Raw genomic sequence first — 18,983 nt, forward strand, 5'->3', positions numbered from 1 at the left:
CTACCCCATTCAGAACCTTTGGAGCATCATTAAAAGGAGTGTCTATGATGGCGGGAGGCAGTTCACATCTAAGCAACAGCTCTGGGAGGGTATTCTGTCCTCATGCAAAACAATTGAAGCAGAAACCATCCAAAACCTGACAAATTCAATGGACGAGAGAGTTCAGAAGCTCCTTTCGAACAAGGGGTCCTATGTGAAAATGTAACATCACCTAGAATAAAGTTTTGAGTTGAAAACTGTTTGATTTCAGTTTCTAACAACCTGCTAATGCTTATAATTTCAAAAATGACCATTTTTTTGGTCTTTATTAAAATGAAAAGGTTGATCGAAAAGTTTGGGGGATCTAAGAGTGTGGCAACCCAGTAGTCATGATTACTTCGAATTCTGACAATATGAGGGTCATGCTGCAGGTAGTGCAGCAAGAAGGCACTTATGTGTCTTGCGCATCTCGGAGCCCCAAAATTATTTTCCGGGCTAGATGCAGCTAAAAATTATTTTTAATTTTAAATCTGGTGAAGCTTATTATAGATGGCCTAATAGGATCAGTGCTGCACACTGCTACAAAGCCCAAATTATTTTCCAGTCAAGATACAGATAAACATGATTAGTAATTTGAAAGCTTAAAACGGTTGGTAGGGTGATTTTAACCAATCATCAAGCTTTTACTCTCCCCAGGATGACACAGGGGTAGAAAAGTCGTTTCGGATCCATGATTTGTTCATCTTTATGAACGTGAGTCTGTCTACATTATCAGTGGAGAGCCGCGTGCGCTTATCTGTCAGCACACCACCAGCAGCGCTGAACACACGTTCAGACAGAACGCTGGCTGCGGGGCATGACAAGATCTCCAAGGCGTAAGTGGCTAGCTCCGGCCATTTATCCAGATTGGAAGCCCAAAAAGAGCAAGGGTCCAGTGACACAGTCGTGGCTTCAATGTTTACTTGGAGATACTTCTGTACCATCGTCTCTAGGCGTTGACTATGTGTCAGACTTCTTGTCTCCTGTGGCCTTGCAAAGGATGGGCTAAAAAAGTGGTGAAATGATTCCGCAAAATTGATGTTACCAGCAGATACTGTGGTTCTGTTACGGTTTGAGTGCTGAACACTTGACGGTCCCACGGTTGGCAAGTTGGAACTGTGAGATTCACTACGTGCACCACTGGTATTTTGTGGAAAAGCACATGTAAGATTCTGCAACAGTCTCTGCTGATACTCCTGCATGCGTGCATCCCTTTCTATGGCAGGAATAATTTCTGCAAATTTACTTTTGTACCGGGGATCTAACAGTGTGGCAACCCAGTAGTCAGGATTATTTCTAATTCTCACAATTCGAGGGTCATGTTGCAGGTAGTGCAGCAAGAAGGCACTCATGTGTGTTGCGCATCCAGGAGCACCAAGTCCCTGTTGTGTTGGTGGCGAGGTAACAATCATGCTTCCTTCCTCTGTCCTCTCCCCCCAACCTCGCACAACAGAAATGTGATCAAGGTCTCCCTCATCTGATGAGTCTTCCATCAGTTCGTCCTCCACTTCTTCCTGGGCTCCTGCACCTTCCTCACTAGTTTGGCTGCTACCATGCGCCCTGGTTAAACCATCTCCCCCACCCTCACATGCCTGCCGCCTTGGTGCTGCCGACCGTCTAGACCTTGCAGATGTTAGCCCTTCCGCATACAACTCCTCCTCCTCTACTTCCTCCACCTCCTCTTGTGCCACCACCTGACTCCGAATTCTGTTTAACATGTGCTCCAGCATGTAAATCACCGGAATAGTCATGCTGATAATGGCATCGTCAGCACTAAACATCTTCGTCGCCATTTCAAAACTGTGCAGAAGGGTGCATAGGTCCCTGATCTGAGACCACTCCTCCAGCGTGATTTGCCCCACCTCTGAATCTCGTTGGCCCAGGCTATACGTCAGAACGTATTGCACCAGGGCTTGTCGGTGCTGCCACAGTCGCTGCAACATGTGCAGAGTTGAATTCCACCGGGTAGGCACATCGCATTTTAGCCGGTGAAGTGGCAGGCCCAACGACTTCTGTAGAGATGTAAGTCGCTGAGCTGCGGGATGCGAACGGCGGAAGTGAGCACACAGCGACCGTGCCCTCTGCAGAAGGCCATCTAGTCTGGGATAGTGGGCTAAAAATTGCTGGACAACCAGGTTCAACACGTGAGCCATACAAGGCACGTGTGTGACATTGCCCCGGCGAAGGGCCGCACCCAGGTTTGCAGCATTGTCGCACACGGCCTTCCCTGGTTTCAGGTCCAGTGGAGACAACCATTCATGAAATTGGTTCTCCAGAGCTGACCACAACTCCTCAGCTGTGTGACTCACATTTCCCAGACATTTCAATGTAAAAACCGCCTGATGACGTTGAGCCCTACTGCCAGCATAGTAAGGAGGTGTGCAGGATCCCTTCTGCGCAGTTAGAAAGCTTGTGGCATGACCAGACAGGCTTTGGGTGCAGGTGGAAGACCGAGAGGAGGTTGAGGAGGCAGAAGCAGTGGAGGAAAAATGACATAAAGAGGATTGACGCACAACTCGTGGGGACGGCAAGACTTGGACAGCAGCCCCTTGTCCTGCTGTCACCATAGTTACCCAGTGCCCAGTCAGCGACATGTAACGCCCCTGTCCATGCCTACTCGTCCAAGTGTCTGTGGTGAAATGCACCCTGTCACACACAGAGTTTCTCAAAGAAGCGGTGATGTTGTGTGCGACATGCTGGTGGAGCGCAGGCACACCTTTCTTTGAGAAGTAGTGCCGACTGGGCATCTGGTACTGGGGCACTGCGACGGACATAAGGTCTCGAAAATCCTCTGTGTCCACCAGGCGGAAAGGCAGCATTTCTGTAGCCAAGAGCTTGCAGATGGTGAAATTCAACCTCTTAGCTTTCTCATGGCTAGGAGGAAATGGTCTTTTACTTGTCCACATCTGAGGGACCGAGGGCTGGCTATTGTGCTTAGACGGGGTTGATAAGGGTGTCCCCGGCAAACTGCCGGTCTGTGAGGAAGATGCAGGCGGACATGTTAGGTTGCCTTGATCCAAAGGTGGTGCTATCGATGTCGGACAGCGCTCAAGACCAGCTGGTGTTACCACCTCCAAAGAAAATGATGACCTGCCAATCACGCTGGCTGTTGCGGGTAAAGAGGTGGCAGGTCTGCGCCCCAAAACAGGTGTGACTGCTGTCCCCCCAGTCACAGAGGATGAAGAGGCCGCGGATGCACAAAATATGGCAGACGGTGGTTGGCCCGGCCGGCTAGACCGCATTGTAGCACACTGAGCTTCCCACTGCAACTTATGCTTCATGTCCATGTGCCGGTTCATGCATGAAGTACTCAAACTATGTATTTTTTGGCCTCTACTTAGCTTTTGCTGACAAATGTTACAGATAACACGAGTTGGGTCATCTTTATCGATCTGAAAAAATGCCCAGGCTATGCAAGGCTTAGCACCCATGCGACCTGAAGAGCCACCACGACTTGTGGTGAGAGGCAGAGTTGTGTTTGAGGATGCAGTTGTTGACGTGCTTCCAGTACTACGTCTCTGTCCAGGAAGGCGCAACCTGACCTCGTCGTCACTAGCATCTTCCTCCACCTCCTCTGCTGACCTCATCTCTTGGCTGACTGTGGGTTGACAGTAAGTGGGATCTCCGACCTCATCATCATCACCCTGTGCGTTATCATACCCGTCGTCCTCAGAGCCAACCTGTTCCTGCCCTGACAAAAAACTAAAGTTGTCGCTCCAATCAGGTATTTGAGTCTTATCATCGTCTTCCTCATTGTCTCCACCAACAGGAGTTACAGTTTGGGAATGAGGGTCTACATTATGGTCAGAACCTTCTGCGTCTGGTCCTGGATCCGACTCATAAAGATTCTGGGCATCAGTGCAGATCATTTCCTCGTCTGGATTCACAGAAGCGCTGGAGTCGACCTCTGATTCCCAGGCTATAGTATGAGTAAACAGCTCTGCAGACTCAACCATCTGTTCTACCTCATACTCAGACGGGCAGCTGGAGATTTGGGAGCTGTGAGGAAGCAAGTGCGATTTGGGTGACACCTTTGAGGACTGGAGTATTTGTGATGTTGAAGTTGATGTGGAGGAGAGCCCACTTAAAGGAGCACTTGATATCCGTTGAAGCACCTGCTGTTTTTGTGCCTCATCTGGAATTTGTAGCGATTGGCGTGGCCATAAGAAAGGGATCTTATCACATTGTCCGCTAAAAGAAGTAGACATTTTAGTTTGGCTGGAAGATGGTCTTTCTTCTGCACCTACCCCACGGACACAACCTTTTTTCCCCTTCCCAACACGCCTATTCCCCTTTCCACCAGCAGCAGGCCTTTTTCCACTCATTTTGGTGGTTAACTAATTCACAACTCTGGAGTTGTTTGCACAAAAAAACAATGGATGGTAACCGAGCAGAGCTGAGTGGCCAAACTGTGGTATTAGGCCAAAACTATTGGCTGGGTTAGATGCAGAAAAAAATTATTTTTAATTTGCAACCTGATGGAGGTCAGTATAGATGGACTAATAGACCAAGTCCCACACACCGCTAGAAGCCCAAATATTTTTTCAGAGCTAGATGCAGAACATTTTTTTATTCAATTTGCAACCTGATGGAGGTCAGTATAGATGGACTAATAGACCAAGTCCCACACACTGCTAGAAGCCCAAATATTTTTTCAGAGCTAGATGCAGAAAAAAATCATTTTTAATTTGCAACCTGATGGAGGTCAGTATAGATGGACTAATAGACCAAGTCCCACACTCTGCTAGAAGCCCAAATATTTTTTCAGAGCTAGATGCAGAAAAAAATTATTTTTAATTTGCAACCTGATGGAGGTCAGTATAGATGGACTAATAGACCAAGTCCCACACACCGCTAGAAGCCCAAATATTTTTTCAGAGCTAGATGCAGAAAAAAATTATATTCAATTTGCAACCTGCTGGACGTCAGTATAGAAGGACTAATAGAACAAGTCCCACACACTGCTAGAAGCCCAAATATTTTTTCAGAGCTAAATGAAGAAAAAAATTATTTTTAATTTGCAACCTGATGGAGGTCAGTATAGATGGACTAATAGACCAAGTCCCACACACTGCTAGAAGCCCAAATATTTTTTCAGAGCTAGATGCAGAAAAAAATTATTTTTAATTTGCAACCTGATGGAGGTCAGTATAGATGGACTAATAGACCAAGTCCCACACACCGCTAGAAGCCCAAATATTTTTTCAGAGCTAGATGCAGAAAATTTTTTTATTCAATTTGCAACCTGATGGAGGTCAGTATAGATGGACTAATAGACCAAGTCCCACACACTGCTAGAAGCCCAAATATTTTTTCAGAGCTAGATGCAGAAAAAAATTATTTTTAATTTGCAACCTGATGGAGGTCAGTATAGATGGACTAATAGACCAAGTCCCACACACTGCTAGAAGCCCAAATATTTTTTCAGAGCTAGATGCAGAAAAAAAATATTTTTAATTTGCAACCTGATGGAGGTCAGTATAGATGGACTAATAGACCAAGTCCCACACACTGCTAGAAGCCCAAATATTTTTTCAGAGCTAGATGCAGAAAAAAATTATTTTTAATTTGCAACCTGATGGAGGTCAGTATAGATGGACTAATAGACCAAGTCCCACACACTGCTAGAAGCCCAAATATTTCTTCAGAGCTAGATGCAGAAAAAAATTATTTTTAATTTGCAACCTGATGGAGGTCAGTATAGATGGACTAATAGAACAAGTCCCACACGCTGCTAGAAGCCCAAATATTTTTTCAGAGATAAATGAAGAAAAAAATTGTTTTTAATTTGCAACCTGATGGAGGTCAGTATAGATGGACTAATAGACCAAGTCCCACACACTGCTAGAAGCCCAAATATTTTTTCAGAGCTATATGCAGAAAAAAATTATTTTTAATTTGCAACCTGATGGAGGTCAGTATAGATGGACTAATAGACCAAGTCCCACACACTGCTAGAAGCCCAAATATTTTTTCAGAGCTAGATGCAGAAAAAAATTATTTTTAATTTGCAACCTGATGGAGGTCAGTATAGATGGACTAATAGACCAAGTCCCACACACTGCTAGAAGCCCAAATATTTTTTCAGAGCTAGATGCAGAAAAAAATTATTTTTAATTTGCAACCTGATGGAGGTCAGTATAGATGGACTAATAGAACAAGTCCCACACGCTGCTAGAAGCCCAAATATTTTTTCAGAGATAAATGAAGAAAAAAATTATTTTTAATTTGCAACCTGATGGAGGTCAGTATAGATGGACTAATAGACCAAGTCCCACACACTGCTAGAAGCCCAAATATTTTTTCAGAGCTAGATGCAGAAAAAAATTATTTTTAATTTGCAACCTGATGGAGGTCAGTATAGATGGACTAATAGACCAAGTCCCACACACTGCTAGAAGCCCAAATATTTTTTCAGAGCTAGATGCAGAAAAAAATTATTTTTAATTTGCAACCTGATGGAGGTCAGTATAGATGGACTAATAGACCAAGTCCCACACACCGCTAGAAGCCCAAATATTTTTTCAGAGCTAGATGCAGAAAAAAATTATATTCAATTTGCAACCTGCTGGACGTCAGTATAGAAGGACTAATAGAACAAGTCCCACACACTGCTAGAAGCCCAAATATTTTTTCAGAGCTAAATGAAGAAAAAAATTATTTTTAATTTGCAACCTGATGGAGGTCAGTATAGATGGACTAATAGACCAAGTCCCACACACTGCTAGAAGCCCAAATATTTTTTCAGAGCTAGATGCAGAAAAAAATTATTTTTAATTTGCAACCTGATGGAGGTCAGTATAGATGGACTAATAGACCAAGTCCCACACACCGCTAGAAGCCCAAATATTTTTTCAGAGCTAGATGCAGAAAATTTTTTTATTCAATTTGCAACCTGATGGAGGTCAGTATAGATGGACTAATAGACCAAGTCCCACACACTGCTAGAAGCCCAAATATTTTTTCAGAGCTAGATGCAGAAAAAAATTATTTTTAATTTGCAACCTGATGGAGGTCAGTATAGATGGACTAATAGACCAAGTCCCACACACTGCTAGAAGCCCAAATATTTTTTCAGAGCTAGATGCAGAAAAAAATTATTTTTAATTTGCAACCTGATGGAGGTCAGTATAGATGGACTAATAGACCAAGTCCCACACACTGCTAGAAGCCCAAATATTTTTTCAGAGCTAGATGCAGAAAAAAATTATTTTTAATTTGCAACCTGATGGAGGTCAGTATAGATGGACTAATAGACCAAGTCCCACACACTGCTAGAAGCCCAAATATTTTTTCAGAGCTAGATGCAGAAAAAAAATATTTTTAATTTGCAACCTGATGGAGGTCAGTATAGATGGACTAATAGACCAAGTCCCACACACTGCTAGAAGCCCAAATATTTTTTCAGAGCTAGATGCAGAAAAAAATTATTTTTAATTTGCAACCTGATGGAGGTCAGTATAGATGGACTAATAGACCAAGTCCCACACACTGCTAGAAGCCCAAATATTTCTTCAGAGCTAGATGCAGAAAAAAATTATTTTTAATTTGCAACCTGATGGAGGTCAGTATAGATGGACTAATAGAACAAGTCCCACACGCTGCTAGAAGCCCAAATATTTTTTCAGAGATAAATGAAGAAAAAAATTGTTTTTAATTTGCAACCTGATGGAGGTCAGTATAGATGGACTAATAGACCAAGTCCCACACACTGCTAGAAGCCCAAATATTTTTTCAGAGCTAGATGCAGAAAAAAATTATTTTTAATTTGCAACCTGATGGAGGTCAGTATAGATGGACTAATAGACCAAGTCCCACACACTGCTAGAAGCCCAAATATTTTTTCAGAGCTAGATGCAGAAAAAAATTATTTTTAATTTGCAACCTGATGGAGGTCAGTATAGATGGACTAATAGACCAAGTCCCACACACTGCTAGAAGCCCAAATATTTTTTCAGAGCTAGATGCAGAAAAAAATTATTTTTAATTTGCAACCTGATGGAGGTCAGTATAGATGGACTAATAGAACAAGTCCCACACGCTGCTAGAAGCCCAAATATTTTTTCAGAGATAAATGAAGAAAAAAATTATTTTTAATTTGCAACCTGATGGAGGTCAGTATAGATGGACTAATAGACCAAGTCCCACACACTGCTAGAAGCCCAAATATTTTTTCAGAGCTAGATGCAGAAAAAAATTATTTTTAATTTGCAACCTGATGGAGGTCAGTATAGATGGACTAATAGACCAAGTCCCACACACTGCTAGAAGCCCAAATATTTTTTCAGAGCTAGATGCAGAAAAAAATTATTTTTAATTTGCAACCTGATGGAGGTCAGTATAGATGGACTAATAGACCAAGTCCCACACACCGCTAGAAGCCCAAATATTTTTTCAGAGCTAGATGCAGAAAAAAATTATATTCAATTTGCAACCTGCTGGACGTCAGTATAGAAGGACTAATAGAACAAGTCCCACACACTGCTAGAAGCCCAAATATTTTTTCAGAGCTAAATGAAGAAAAAAATTATTTTTAATTTGCAACCTGATGGAGGTCAGTATAGATGGACTAATAGACCAAGTCCCACACACTGCTAGAAGCCCAAATATTTTTTCAGAGCTAGATGCAGAAAAAAATTATTTTTAATTTGCAACCTGATGGAGGTCAGTATAGATGGACTAATAGACCAAGTCCCACACACCGCTAGAAGCCCAAATATTTTTTCAGAGCTAGATGCAGAAAATTTTTTTATTCAATTTGCAACCTGATGGAGGTCAGTATAGATGGACTAATAGACCAAGTCCCACACACTGCTAGAAGCCCAAATATTTTTTCAGAGCTAGATGCAGAAAAAAATTATTTTTAATTTGCAACCTGATGGAGGTCAGTATAGATGGACTAATAGACCAAGTCCCACACACTGCTAGAAGCCCAAATATTTTTTCAGAGCTAGATGCAGAAAAAAATTATTTTTAATTTGCAACCTGATGGAGGTCAGTATAGATGGACTAATAGACCAAGTCCCACACACTGCTAGAAGCCCAAATATTTTTTCAGAGCTAGATGCAGAAAAAAATTATTTTTAATTTGCAACCTGATGGAGGTCAGTATAGATGGACTAATAGACCAAGTCCCACACACTGCTAGAAGCCCAAATATTTCTTCAGAGCTAGATGCAGAAAAAAATTATTTTTAATTTGCAACCTGATGGAGGTCAGTATAGATGGACTAATAGAACAAGTCCCACACGCTGCTAGAAGCCCAAATATTTTTTCAGAGATAAATGAAGAAAAAAATTATTTTTAATTTGCAACCTGATGGAGGTCAGTATAGATGGACTAATAGACCAAGTCCCACACACTGCTAGAAGCCCAAATATTTTTTCAGAGCTAGATGCAGAAAAAAATTATTTTTAATTTGCAACCTGATAGAGGTCAGTATAGATGGACTAATAGACCAAGTCCCACACACTGCTAGAAGCCCAAATATTTTTTCAGAGCTAGATGCAGAAAAAAATTATTTTTAATTTGCAACCTGATGGAGGTCAGTATAGATGGACTAATAGACCAAGTCCCACACACTGCTAGAAGCCCAAATATTTTTTCAGAGCTAGATGCAGAAAAAAATTATTTTTAATTTGCAACCTGATGGAGGTCAGTATAGATGGACTAATAGAACAAGTCCCACACGCTGCTAGAAGCCCAAATATTTTTTCAGAGATAAATGAAGAAAAAAATTATTTTTAATTTGCAACCTGATGGAGGTCAGTATAGATGGACTAATAGACCAAGTCCCACACACTGCTAGAAGCCCAAATATTTTTTCAGAGCTAGATGCAGAAAAAAATTATTTTTAATTTGCAACCTGATGGAGGTCAGTATAGATGGACTAATAGAACAAGTCCCACACGCTGCTAGAAGCCCAAATATTTTTTCAGAGATAAATGAAGAAAAAAATTATTTTTAATTTGCAACCTGATGGAGGTCAGTATAGATGGACTAATAGACCAAGTCCCACACACTGCTAGAAGCCCAAATATTTTTTCAGAGCTAGATGCAGAAAAAAATTATTTTTAATTTGCAACCTGATGGAGGTCAGTATAGATGGACTAATAGACCAAGTACCACACACTGCTAGAAGCCCAAATATTTTTTCAGAGCTAGATGCAGAAAAAAATTATTTTTAATTTGCAACCTGATGGAGGTCAGTATAGATGGACTAATAGACCAAGTCCCACACACTGCTAGAAGCCCAAATATTTTTTCAGAGCTAGATGCAGAAAAAAATTATTTTTAATTTGCAACCTGATGGAGGTCAGTATAGATGGACTAATAGAACAAGTCCCACACGCTGCTAGAAGCCCAAATATTTTTTCAGAGATACATGAAGAAAAAAATTATTTTTAATTTGCAACCTGATGGAGGTCAGTATAGATGGACTAATAGACCACGTCCCACACACTGCTAGAAGCCCAAATATTTTTTCAGAGCTAGATGCAGAAAAAAATTATTTTTAATTTGCAACCTGATGGAGGTCAGTATAGATGGACTAATAGACCAAGTCCCACACACCGCTAGAAGCCCAAATATTTTTTCTGAGCTAGATGCAGAAAAAAATTATATTCAGTTTGCAACCTGATGGAGGTCAGTATAGATGGACTAATAGAATGATGCTATGCCCAAAAGATTTTACTTCACTAGGTGCAGTAAAAAAATTGGTATTCTATACACAGGTGGTATATCTTGCAACACAGATAGGCTACTCCACTGACTAACACACTCTGCAATAGGCCAAAAAGGATTAGCTTTGCTAGATTCAGCCAAATGCTGTGAAAAAAACTTGCACAGCACTGGCACAGACCTGCCTGGCAAAAACTGATAGGAACTGATGTAACCTAGTCCTGAAAAGGACTCCAATTACAATTAGTCTTTACTCCCACAATCTATCTATTTAAGAGCACAGACCTGCCTGATAAAAGTCGTAGGAAATGCTGTAACCTAGTCCTTAAAAGGACTGCAATCACAACTATTCCCTACTCCCAAGCTATCTGTATATTTGTGCGAAAATTGGCTTGAAATTAACAAGGTATAGCGCACACAGCAACAGCGGTGCCGTCTAACACGCAGCTGCAGCAGTGAGAAAATGGTGGCGACGGGGAAAATGGCTTGGTCTTATAGGGCAAGGACATGTGACATACACTGCCAATCACACATGCCCTTGCTTGTGTGAAAAAAAGCACTTCGCTCCGTGTGTGCGCTGCTGATAGGCTGACAGATTGCACCTCCCCACTGCAAATGCGGGAAAGAGAAAAAAAAATGGAGATCTTCATTGTTCCTGCAGAGATCCATCCCCTGCCCCTCCCCCCGCCCCGCTGTACACTCAAACTGCGTATTAACATTAATTTTCATCATTACTGAGAAAAAATCCAGTTATGATTTTGGTGCACGAACAGTTATCGAACATAACCTCGAACAGCCGAATTTTTCTCAAATTGTTCGTGTTCGCCGACCGGCTCGAACACCGCCCAAAACAGCTCGAATTTGAGATTGGCGAACAGTTAGAGTAGAACAACGCTCATCTCTACTATTGATGTCTGTCACCTGGTATTTAAACCAGCTCCTCCTTGGAATCCATGCCTGAGCATCTTGTTCTGTCAGTTGGCTTCTTGTCACTGATGTGCCAGGTCCTGTCTATGTTTCCTGCCTTACAGTATCAGTTCCCGTGCCTGAACTGTGTCCTGTCTGTGCACTCTAGCGAGCTGTCTGTCAGCCTTCCTGGAGGCTGTATTTCCAGGCCTGTCTGAACACGCTCCTAGCCTGTTCGTCTCGCCCTCTGGGGGCCGCATACCCAGACTCGCTCCTGTATTTGTTGCAGTACACTTCCTTTCTGAAATGTCTCCTAGCTTCCTACCTGTTTTGTCTTTATGTCTGTTTGTTCCCTTTTTCTGTAGTGTCTGAACTAGAGATGAGCGTTGTTCTACTCGAACTGTTCGCCAATCTCAAATTCGAGCTGTTTTGGGCGGTGTTCGAGCCGTTCGGCGAACACGAACGTTTAGAGAAAAAATCGGCTGTTCGAGGTTATGTTCGATAACTGTTCGTGCACCAAAATCATAACTGGATTTTTTCTCAGTAATGATGAAAATTAATGTTAATACGCAGTTTGAGTGTACAGCGGGGTGGGGGGAGGGGCAGGGGATGGATCTCTGCAGGAATAATGAAGATCTCCATTTTTTTTTCTCTTTCCCGCATTTACAGTGGGGAGGTGCAATCTGTCAGCCTATCAGCAGCGCACACACGGAGCGAAGTGCTTTTTTCACACAAGCAAGGGCATGTGTCATTGGCAGTGTATGTCACATGTCCTTGCCCTATAAGACCAAGCCATTTTCCCCGTCGCCACCATTTTCTCACTGCTGCAGCTGCGTGTTAGACGGCACCGCTGTTGCTGTGTGCGCTATACCTTGTTAATTTCAAGCCAATTTTCGCACAAATCTACAGATAGCTTGGGAGTAGGGAATAGTTGTGATTGCAGTCCTTTTAAGGACTAGGTTACAGCATTTCCTACGACTTTTATCAGGCAGGTCTGTGCTCTTAAATAGATAGATTGTGGGAGTAAAGACTAATTGTAATTGCAGTCCTTTTCAGGACTAGGTTACATCAGTTCCTATCAGTTTTTGCCAGGCAGGTCTGTGCCAGTGCTGTGCAAGTTTTTTCACAGCATTTGGCTGAATCTAGCAAAGCTAATCCTTTTTGGCCTATTGCAGAGTGTGTTAGTCAGTGGAGTAGCCTATCTGTGTTGCAAGATATACCACCTGTGTATAGAATACCAATTTTTTTACTGCACCTAGTGAAGTAAAATCTTTTGGGCATAGCATCATTCTATTAGTCCATCTATACTGACCTCCATCAGGTTGCAAATTGAATATAATTTTTTTCTGCATCTAGCTCTGAAAAAATATTTGGGCTTCTAGCAGTGTGTGGGACTTGTTCTGTTAGTCCATCTATACTGACCTCCATCAGGTTGCAAACTGAATATAATTTTTTTCTGCATCTAGCTCTGAAAAGATATTTGGCCTTCTAGCAGTGTGTGGGACTTTCTCTATTAGTCCATCTATACTGACCTCCATCAGGTTGCAAACTGAATATATTTTTTTTCTGCATCTACCTCTGAAAAAATATTGGGCTTCTAGCTGTGTGTGGGACTTGTTCTATTAATCCATCTATACAGACCTCCATCAGGTTGCAAACTGAATATAATTTTTTTCTGCATCTACCTCTGAAAAAATATTTGGGCTTCTAGCTGTGTGTGGGACTTGTTCTATTAGTCCATCTATACTGACCTCCATCAGGTTGCAAACTGAAAATAATTTTTTGTCTGCATCTAGCTCTGAAAAAATATTTGGCCTTCTAGCAGTGTGTGGGACTTTCTCTATTAGTCCATCTATACTGACCTCCATCAGGTTGCAAATTAAAAATAATTTTTTTCTGCATCTAACCCAGCCAATAGTTTTGTCCTAATACCACAGTTTGGCCACTCAGCTCTGCTCGGTTCCCATCCATTGTTTTTTTGTGCAAACAACTCCAGAGTTGTGAATTAGTTAACCACCAAAATGAGTGGAAAAAGGCCTGCTGCTGGTGGAAAGGGGAATAGGCGTGTTGGGAAGGGGAAAAAAGGTTGTGTCCGTGGGGTAGGTGTTAAAGCAACAGTAACATCTGCAGAAGAAAGACCATCTTCCAGCCAAACTAAAATGTCTACTTCTTTTAGCGGACAATGTGATAAGATCCCTTTCTTACGGCCACGCCAATCGCTACAAATTCCAGATGAGGCACAAAAACAGCAGGTGCTTCAACAGATATCAAGTGCTCCTTTAAGTGGGCTCTCCTCCACATCAACTTCAACATCACAAATACTCCAGTCCTCAAAGGTGTCACCCCAATCGCACTTGCTTCCTCACAGCTCCCAAATCTCCAGCTGCCCGTCTGAGTATGAGGTAGAACAGATGGTTGAGTCTGCAGAGCTGTTTACTCATACTATAGCCTGGGAATCAGAGGTCGACTCCAGCGCTTCTGTGAATCCAGACGAGGAAATGATCTGCACTGATGCCCAGAATCTTTATGAATCGGATCCAGGACCAGACGCAGAAGTTTCTGACCATAATGTAGACCCTCATTCCCAAACTGTAACTCCTGTTGGTGGAGACAATGAGGAAGACGATGATGAGACTCAAATACCTGATTCGAGCGACAACTTTAGTTTTTTGTCAGGGCAGGAACAGGTTGGCTCTGAGGACGACGGGTGTGATAATGCACAGGGTGATGATGATGAGGTTGGAGATCCCACTTACTGTCAACCCACAGTCAGCCAAGAGATGAGGTCAGCAGAGGAGGTGGAGGAAGATGCAAGTGACGACGAGGTCAGGTTGCGCCTTCCTGGACAGAGACGTAGTACTGGAAGCACGTCAACAACTGCATCCTCAAACACAACTCTGCCTCTCACCACAAGTCGTGGTGGCTCTTCAGGTCGCATGGGTGCTAAGCCTTGCATAGCCTGGGCATTTTTTCAGATCGATAAAGATGACCCAACTCGTGTTATCTGTAACATTTGTCAGCAAAAGCTAAGTGGAGGCCAAAAAATACATAGTTTGAGTACTTCATGCATGAACCGGCACATGGACATGAAGCATAAGTTGCAGTGGGAAGCTCAGTGTGCTACAATGCGGCCTAGCCGGCCGGGCCAACCACCGTCTGCCATATCTTGTGCATCCGTGGCCTCTTCATCCTCTGTGACTGGGGGGACAGCAGTCACACCTGTTTTGGGGCGCAGACCTGCCACCTCTTTACCCGCAACAGCCAGCGTGATTGGCAGGTCATCATTTTCTTTGGAGGTGGTAACACCAGCTGGTGTTGAGCGCTGTCCGACATCGATAGCACCACCTTTGGATCAAGGCAACCTAACATGTCCGCCTGCATCTTCCTCACAGACCGGCAGTTTGCCGGGGACACCCTTATCAACCCCGTCTAAGCACAATAGCCAGCCCTCGGTCCCTCAGATGTGGACAAGTAAAAGACCATTTCCTCCTAGCCATGAGAAAGCTAAGAGGTTGAATTTCACCATCTGCAAGCTCTTGGCTACAGAAATACTGCCTTTCCGCCTGGTGGACACAGAGGATTTTCGTGACCTTATGTCCGTTGCAGTGCCCCAGTACCAGATGCCCAGTCGGCACTACTTCTCAAACAAAGGTGTGCCTGCGCTCCACCAGCATGTCGCACACAACATCACCGCTTCTTTGAGAAACTCTGTGTGTGACAGGGTGCATTTCACCACACACACTTGGACGAGTAGGCATGGACAGGGGCGTTACATGTCGCTGACTGGGCACTGGGTAACTATGGTGACAGCAGGACAAGGGGCTGCTGTCCAAGTCTTGCCGTCCCCACGAGTTGTGCGTCAATTCTCTTTATGTCAAAGTTCCTCCACTGCTTCTGCCTCCTCAACCTCCTCTCGGTCTTCCACCTGCACCCAAAGCCTGTCTGGTCATGCCACAAGCTTTCTAACTGCGCAGAAGGGATCCTGCACACCTCCTTACTATGCTGGCAGTAGGGCTCAACGTCATCAGGCGGTTTTTACTTTGAAATGTCTGGGAAATGTGAGTCACACAGCTGAGGAGTTGTGGTCAGCTCTGGAGAACCAATTTCATGAATGGTTGTCTCCACTGGACCTGAAACCAGGGAAGGCCGTGTGCGACAATGCTGCAAACCTGGGTGCGGCCCTTCGCCGGGGCAATGTCACACACGTGCCTTGTATGGCTCACGTGTTGAACCTGGTTGTCCAGCAATTTTTAGCCCACTATCCCAGACTAGATGGCCTTCTGCAGAGGGCACGGTCGCTGTGTGCTCACTTCCGCCGTTCGCATCCCGCAGCTCAGCTGCTTACATCTCTACAGAAGTCGTTGGGCCTGCCACTTCACCGGCTAAAATGCGATGTGCCTACCCGGTGGAATTCAACTCTGCATATGTTGCAGCGACTGTGGCAGCACCGACAAGCCCTGGTGCAATACGTTCTGACGTATAGCCTGGGCCAACGAGATTCAGAGGTGGGGCAAATCACGCTGGAGGAGTGGTCTCAGATCAGGGACCTATGCACCCTTCTGCACAGTTTTGAAATGGCGACGAAGATGTTTAGTGCTGACGATTCCATTATCAGCATGACTATTCCGGTGATTTACATGCTGGAGCACATGTTAAACAGAATTCGGAGTCAGGTGGTGGCACAAGAGGAGGTGGAGGAAGTAGAGGAGGAGGAGTTGTATGCGGAAGGGCTAACATCTGCAAGGTCCAGACGGTCGGCAGCACCAAGGCGGCAGGCATGTGAGGGTGGGGGAGATGGTTTTACCAGGGCGCATGGTAGCAGCCAAACTAGTGAGGAAGGTGCAGGAGCCCAGGAAGAAGTGGAGGACGAACTGATGGAAGACTCATCAGATGAGGGAGACCTTGATCACATTTCTGTTGTGCGAGGTTGGGGGGAGAGGACAGAGGAAGGAAGCATGATTGTTACCTCGCCACCAACACAACAGGGACTTGGTGCTCCTGGATGCGCAACACACATGAGTGCCTTCTTGCTGCACTACCTGCAACATGACCCTCGAATTGTGAGAATTAGAAATAATCCTGACTACTGGGTTGCCACACTGTTAGATCCCCGGTACAAAAGTAAATTTGCAGAAATTCTTCCTGCCATAGAAAGGGATGCACGCATGGAGGAGTATCAGCAGAGACTGTTGCAGAATCTTACATGTGCTTTTCCACAAAACACCAGTGGTGCACGTAGTGAATCTCACAGTTCCAACTTGCCAACCATGGGACCGTCAAGTGTTCAGCACTCAAACCGTAACAGAACCACAGTATCTGCTGGTAACATCAATTTTGCGGAATCATTTCACCACTTTTTTAGCCCATCCTTTGCAAGGCCACAGGAGACAAGAAGTCTGACACATAGTCAACGCCTAGAGACGATGGTACAGGAGTATCTCCAAGTAAACATTGAAGCCATGACTGTGTCACTGGACCCTTGCTCTTTTTGGGCTTCCAATCTGGATAAATGGCCGGAGCTAGCCACTTACGCCTTGGAGATCTTGTCATGCCCCGCAGCCAGCGTTCTGTCTGAACGTGTGTTCAGCGCTGCTGGTGGTGTGCTGACAGATAAGCGCACGCGGCTCTCCACTGATAATGTAGACAGACTCACGTTCATAAAGATGAACAAATCATGGATCCGAAACGACTTTTCTACCCCTGTGTCATCCTGGGGAGAGTAAAAGCTTGATGATTGGTTAAAATCACCCTACCAACCGTTTTAAGCTTTCAAATTACTAATCATGTTTATCTGTATCTTGACTGGAAAATAATTTGGGCTTTGTAGCAGTGTGCAGCACTGATCCTATTAGCCCATCTATACTAAGCTCCACCAGATTTAAAATTAATAATAATTTGTAGCTGCATCTAGCCCGGAAAATAATTTTGGGGCTCCGAGATGCGCAAGACACATAAGTGCCTTCTTGCTGCACTACCTGCAAAATGACCCTCATATTGTCAGAATTCGAAGTAATCATGACTTCTGGGTTGCCACACTCTTAGATCCCCCAAACTTTTCGATCAACCTTTTCATTTTAATAAAGACCAAAAAAATGGTCATTTTTGAAAATATAAGCATTAGCAGGTTATTAGAAACTGAAATCAAACAGTTTTCAACTCAAAACTTTATTCTAGGTGATGTTACATTTTCACATAGGACCCCTTGTTCGAAAGGAGCTTCTGAACTCTCTCGTCCATTGAATTTGTCAGGTATTGGATGGTTTCTGCTTCAATTGTTTTGCATGAGGACAGAATACCCTCCCAGAGCTGTTGCTTAGATGTGAACTGCCTCCCGCCATCATAGACACTCCTTTTGATGATGCTCCAGAGGTTCTGAATGGGGTAGAGGTCAGGGGAGCATGGGGGTCACACCATAAGTTTGTCCCCTTTTATGCCCATATCAGCCAGAGATGCAGATGTTTTATGTGCAGCATGAGATGGTGCATTATCATGCAAAAAAATGATCTTGCTGTGAAATACATGGTTCTTCTTCTTGAACCATGGCAGGAAGTGCTGTTTGAGAAAATTCACATACATTATGGAGTTCATCTTTAGTGCCTTCAGGGATCCTAAAGGGGCCGACAATCTCTCTCCCCATGATTCCAGCCCAAAACATTACTCCACCTCCTCCTTGTTGGCGCTGTAGCCGTGTTTGCGTGGGGTGTCCATCAACCAGCCATCCTCCACTCCATCCATCTGGACCATCGAGCGCTGCACGGCACTCATCCGTGAACAAAACAGTTTTGAAATCAGTCTTCATGTAATGTTTGGCCCACTGGAGCCGTTTCTGCTTGTGTGAAGTGGATAGAGGAGGTCGACAGGATGGCATATGCACAGCTGCAAACCTCTGAAGGACCCTGCATCTTGTTGTTCGGGGGACGTTGGAGGCACCAGCAGCTTCAAAAACTTGTCTGCTGCTATAACAAGGCTTTTTTGCCGCTGCTCTTTTAACCTGACGTAATTGCCTGTAGGAAAGAGTCCTCAATTTGCCCTTATCAGCACGCACACGTGTGTACTGTGAATCAGCTACATACTTCTTGATTGCCAAGACACTTCATCCTGATCATCGCACAATGTTGATTGTAGTCATGCCTTGACCTAAACACTCCACAATTTGTTGCTTCTCAGCAGCCGACACATCCTTTTTCTTTCCCATTTTGGCAGAAAATGTAGGCTGCTTAATAATGTGAGACAGCCTTCTTAAGTAGTCTTGCCTTTCATTGGACACACCTGCCAAACTAATTAGCACAGGAGACTGCAATTGCTTACAGTGATATAAAGAGCCCTGACACACATCACCATCAATGAGTTTAACTGACAAACAAACAAATTCTTCCCTT

Source organism: Phyllobates terribilis, unplaced genomic scaffold, assembly GCF_046119375.1.
Source record: "Phyllobates terribilis strain yellow unplaced genomic scaffold, ASM4611937v1 Scaffold_11__3_contigs__length_659146591, whole genome shotgun sequence".
NCBI classification, from domain to species: Eukaryota; Metazoa; Chordata; class Amphibia; order Anura; family Dendrobatidae; genus Phyllobates; species Phyllobates terribilis.